A 6,135-nucleotide genomic window follows, 5' to 3' on the forward strand; every position below is an offset into this window, starting at 1 on the left:
TTGCTAAGATGTATCAGGACTTGCAGCAGCATTATTGGTGGAGGAGGATGAAGAAGGATATAGTTGCATATGTAGCTCGGTGTCTAAATTATCAGCAAGTAAAGTACGAGCATTAGAGGCCTGGTGTTTTCTTCAGAGGCTAGATATTCTTGAGTGGAAGTGGAGCGTGTCACTATGGATTTTGTTGTTGGACTCCCACGGACTCAGCAGAAGTTCGACGCAATATGGGTCATTATGGACAGGTTGACCAAGTCGACATATTTCATTCCAGTGGCAATTACCTATTCTTTAGAATGGTTGGTTAAGATCTACATCCGCGAGATCGTCGATCTTCACGGTGTGCCCGTGTCTATCATTTCTTATCGAGGTACAAAGTTCACCTCGCACTTCTGGAGGGCCGTAAAGTGTGAGTTAGGCACACAGGTTGAGTTGAGTATAGCATTTCACCCCCAAACGGATAGGCAGTCTGAGCGCACTATTCAGATATTGAAGGATATGCTTCACTCTTGCGTTATGGATTTCGGCGGTTCTTAGGAACATTTCTTTCCGCTTGTGGAGTTTGCTTACAACAACATCTACTAGTCGAGCATTCAAATGGCTCCCTATGAGGCATTATATAGGAGACAGTGTCATTTACCAGTTGAATGGTTCAAGCCCAGAGAGGCTCGGTTGTTGGGTACCGATTTGGTTCAGGATGCCTTAGATAAGGTCAAGGTTATTCGGGATCGAGTTTGCACCGCTCAATCTAGACAGAAGAGTTATGTCCACCGTAGAGTTTGTGATGTTGGATTCATGGTTGGAGAGAGGGTATTGCTCCGGGTTTCACCCATGAAGAGTGTGATGAGGTTCGAAAAGAAGGGCAAGTTGAGCCCAAGGTATATCGCACCCTTTGAGATTCTTGAGAGAGTGGGTGAGGTGGCCTATCGACTGGCATTGCCACCTAGTTTGTTAGCAGTCCATCAAGTGTTCCATGTGTCCATGCTCCGGAAATATCACGGTGATCCATCCCATGTGTTAGATTTCACCTCAGTCCAATTGGATAATCTTTTCACTTATCAGGAGGATCCGGTGGCTATTCTAGCCCGGCAGGTCCGGCGGTTGAGGTCTAAATGCCAAGGTTCTTTTTACATGTTGATAATCATTCTTATTCTCTTTCTCCTAGTTGAGGAAATTCATCGGCTATGGTGCCAGTTACACGATCAAACATCAGGCAGCTCAGTTGTTCGAGGCACCCACGTGGAAGTTCGAGTAGGGCATGCGAAGTAGATATTCACACCTTTTCACCAGTCGAAGTACCTTTCTATGTCTGTTCGAGGATGAACGTTTATTTTATAGGTGGAGAAAGTGATGACTCGATAGGTTAATTTCAGTTTTAGCCTTCCTTTCTGTGATCCAAGACCTCGTATAGCTTTGTTTAGTCTTTCTCGATTTACGTGCACAGTCCGCATTTTTTTCCAAAACACTTTTATGTAAAAAGTTGATAAAAATGTGAATTTTTTCCTTAAAACTCAATAGAGCTGACTACAATCAATGTTTTGTGAAAACAGATCCGGATCAGTGTTTTGACAGTCCCGGTGGGTCCGTATCATGATTTGGGACTTGGGCGTATGCTTGGAATTGAATTCGAATGTCCCTAACTTAATTTTACGTAATTTATTGAAAACTAAAAATTTAAAGGTTTAAAGAATTTCTAAGTGTGACTGTAGGTTTACTTTGTTGTTATCGAGTTCGGATTTCGGCTCTGGAACTTGGTATAGGTTCATTTCAGTATTTATGACTTGTCTGCAAAAATTTGGGGCAAAACAGTATTAATTTGACGTGATTCGGACGTCCAGTTGTGAAATTGAATGTTCCTAAGTTTCCTAGAAAATTTCAGTCGTTTTGGAGTCTGATTCGTAGTTCTAGGTGTTATTATGGTGTTTTAATGCGAGCAAGTTCGTATGTGGTTATTACACTTGTGTACATATTTAGTTTGGAGCCCTGAGGGCTCAGGTGAGTTTCGGACGCGTTTTGGTGAGTTTGGTAGAGTTTGGTAGTAGCTGATGTGATCCCTGTGCGGGTCTCCCAAATGTGAGATCAGAGGTCGCAATTACGACAAATGGCCAAGTCTATGATGATCGCATTTGCGAACATCCTGTTCACAATAGCGAAGATGGCCTGGGGTAGCAGGGATCACATTTGCGATCAATTGATCTCTTTTGCGACCTATCTAAGTTTGTATCTGCGAACATATCATCGCAAATGCGATTACAGCAGAGATGTGGGGAGTTCGCATTTGCGGGTTTCGCATTTGTGGGGTTCGCATTTGCAAACCCCAGGTCGTATTTGCGACATCTATGCCTGGACAAATAGCTAAGGGACGGGATTTTAGGCTAACTTTTCATATTTAGGAACCCTAAATACCATAGAGACGATTTTCTAAGAGAATTTTACTCCCATAAACTTTGGTAAGCAACTTTAATCTATTTCTTTTCAATTACCCATAACTTTTCACGTATTTTCAACGTTAAATCTAAGATTTTCATGGTAGAAGTTAGAGATTTGGGTAGAATTAGGGGGTTTGTAAAATTACTATTTAGACCGCAAATCGAGGTCGAATTTCAAAATTAATCACATAATCTGGCTCGGGGTGAATGGGTAATCGAGTTTTAGTCCAAATATCGGGTTTTGACCAAGCGAGCCCGGGGTTGACTTTTGTTGACTTTTTGGAATAAATGTAAAGATCTTAACTTTATGTATTGTAATTGATTTCCCTAGTATTGTTTGTTGATATTAAGTCGGTTTTGGTTAGATTCGATTGGTTTAGAGGCGAATTTTAGAGGAAAGCCCCGGGTTGGGCTTTCATTTGATTGCGGAGCAAGGCAAGTGTTGGGTCTAACCTTGATTTGAGGGAATTAGGAACCATTGCACTATATGCTATATGAATTACAGGTGTAATAGCGTATATGCGAGGTTACGAGTGTATATATGCCGTCAAAGTAATTGTTTTCATGCTTTCCCGTATTTTATTAATTATTTTATTCCATGACTTAACTCTTACATGCTTTAATTGCTTCCTATTCCTTAACTTGTTCCTTATCACTTATTACTCTTGTTTTGAAATGTTCGTCTCTTCCATAATTCCGTGATTAATTGTTACTTTCTCTAATTGTCTTACTTGTACACTTTAATTGTCATATATTTGGCTTGTCTTGTTGCTTTGTATTTAATTATAGCATTCCTTGATTTGGTCCGGGGTCCCTTATTGCTTTGTTTTCATGTTCTTTAATCGTAGACATTCTTGAGATTTGAGTTGTTGAATTGATTACATTTATTGATTCTGTTTATGGATCGGATTGCATGCCGCAACGGGTGGAATAAGGGAGGATTCATATTGATACGGTGAGATCGGGTTGTACGCCGCAACATACTTTATATCTGATTTGATATGGTGAAATAAAGGAGGATTGTGATATTGATTCTGATTATATGGTGGGATCAGGTTGCACGTCGCAACTGATTTTACATGTTATTCTTGTTATTGATATGGTGAAATAAGGGAGGATTGTGTTTGTACGGTGGGAATGGGTTGCGCGCCGCAACAGATTTTACATGTTATTTTTGTTATTAATATGGTGAAATAACGGAGGATTGTGTTTGTACGGTGGGATCGGGTTGCGCGCCGCAACGGATTTTACATGTTATATTTGTTATTGATATGGTAAAATAAGGGAGAATTGTGTTTGTACGATGCGGGTTGCGCGTCACAATGGATTGTGTGTTTTGTATTCATTGTAGCATTGTGTTAGCTTTCAATATTTTGATACGAAAGTCTGAGGACTGATGTTTCTGGATTTACTGATTTCGAGGATTTCGTTTATTTTCATAAGTTAACCACCTTACATTTCCTTTGTTTCCTTTTCAATTAAAATTATTATTGTGCGTACAGATTATTGTAAGTGACCCGCCTTAGCCTCGTCACTATTTCGTCGAGGTTAGGCTCGACACTTACAGAATACGTGGGGTCGGTTGTACTCATACTACACTCTGCACTTTTTGTGCAGATTTTGCAGTCGGTCCTAGCGGCGGTCAGTAGATTGCTCAGATTGATTGCTTTACGGAGACTTGAGGTACAGTTGCACGGCGTCCGCAGCCCTGAAGTCCCCTTTCATATCTCTCTAGTTGTTTACTGTATTTCAGACAGTTGTGCTTTCATTCAAACTGTTATTTGTAGTACTCTAGTCGCTCGTATACTTGTGACACCAGTTCTGGGATTGTATCTAGATATCGCTATTGTTATGATTTTCTCGCTATATTTCAGATTATTTAGTTTCTTGGCTATTATTTAATTTGAATTGTTAAAAATGACAAAAACTATTCTAACGTTGGCTTGCCTAGCAAGTGAAATGTTAGGCGTCATCACGGTCCCGATGATGGGAATTCCGGGTCGTGACATCCCCAAATGTCTTCAAGATAATACAGAAATGGGAGAGAATAATAAATAGATCTTCAGCGTAATATCCAACAGTTAAGAAGTCATATAAAACTGTAATCTATATATATATATATATATATATAATTGATGGCCCTAGGCCCGGTTAAGTGGCATTTCTTAATACCAGGAATTACATTTATCTCATTTCTCATTTTTTCCGCCACTTTTTCATTTTTTGCCTATTTTTTCCACTTAATGTGCTTAGCATTTTTTACTCTTTTTTTTCCCACCAGCAGTCGCTTCAATACTTTTACTCGCATTAATAAAAGTAACTGCTACTTTGTTTTTCTTTTTCATTTATTACTTATTCATTTATTATTATTTATGTTCTCCTAATATGACAATTAATACCTCACCAGTCGTGTTCTTCCAAAAACGGCTATCGTGTTCTTCCAAAAACGGCTGCTACAGTTGCAATTTAAAGGATTCACGACTATTGCAACAATTAATAAAAGTAACTGCTACTTTGAAAGGATACACGGCAGTTAATAAAATCCAATTCATAAAGCTTTACAGCGGTGAATACTGTGTACTCTCAAACAAAATCTAAAGTAGCTAATGGGAAGGTCTAATAGGAAGGTCTATAAGGCTCTATTGAATATCGTCATTTTCTTCCCCTCCCTAAAATAAAGATGTGATTGTTTAATTTAATCTATTGTTCTCTTGATTCATTAGGGTTGGATATGGTGAGATGTCAATTATTTTTTTTAACATACCTTTGTTTCATTAAATGGGAATAGTATATGATGTGTGATATTATTCTGTTTTGTTTGATATATGAACTTTGCATACATGTGTTTCTGTAAATGTGACAGTATTTGATGTTTGATGCTTTTTATAGTACCTTAGAACACCATCATTTTATGGCGGTGAGGAGAGGAGCTACAACATATTTCTTGATGAGTACATCTACCGAGGAGAACAAGAAGCCACATGGTCAAATCCTAAGAGCTTTGGCAGGGATTGAAAATATTGAGTTTGAAGATTTTATTCATCTACTTCAGGTGCTTCGTTTTTCTTTTATATATACATATTAAATTATTGGTCTCTTTGATGGCACATGTTGTTAGTGCTGTTGAAAAATAAAATATATTACAGTTTCTTCATTGAATTTATATACTATGGTGACCATTTTAAAATATAAGAGCATTGTATAGCAAGACAAAGAAAATAAGCCTGCGAATTTACAGAAAATCTAGAAGAATAAAATACTTTCGCCTATCAAATGGAAAGAGGAGCGGAACGCCAATTAGAACCAAGAGAAAAAGATAAAGGAGAGAAAGGAAAATAAAATGGGGAGAAAGAAAAGAAGAAAAAGAAAAATAAGGAAAGAAAACGGGAGGGGGGAGGAATGAAAATGTATGGTATAAAATATTTCCTCATCAATTTCTCTATCTTTTTTTCACCACTTCCCTCAAAAAATCCTTCAGTCAGAGTTTATTAGTATATTCACCAATGTCGTCTTCTTTTCAATTACTCATAATTTTATCACTTCTTTCACTTTCATTTTAAGCCAATTCACATAGCTTGACATGCGGCAATTCATCAAGCCAATACAGGCAAGGCTTTAATTTTCATAAAGCGATGAGCGAGTCAACTATCCAGAATTATTTTTAATATTTTCATGCGAGATTAAATATGCTGAGACTCGACAATATCAG

At 38.1% G+C, this 6,135-nt stretch overlaps 1 long non-coding RNA gene across 1 annotated transcript; it reads left to right on the forward strand.

The window, feature by feature from the left end:
• The first annotated feature begins 4,951 nt into the window (after positions 1 to 4,951).
• On the forward strand, positions 4,952 to 5,618 carry LOC117279005 (uncharacterized). The gene is made up of 2 exons (XR_004509396.2): positions 4,952 to 5,160; positions 5,316 to 5,618. It is a non-coding gene; the product is annotated as an uncharacterized lncRNA (long non-coding RNA).
• Positions 5,619 to 6,135: the final 517 nt, after the last annotated feature.

The sequence above is a fragment of the Nicotiana tomentosiformis genome, chromosome 7 (assembly GCF_000390325.3).
Source record: "Nicotiana tomentosiformis chromosome 7, ASM39032v3, whole genome shotgun sequence".
Classification (NCBI taxonomy): Eukaryota; Viridiplantae; Streptophyta; class Magnoliopsida; order Solanales; family Solanaceae; genus Nicotiana; species Nicotiana tomentosiformis.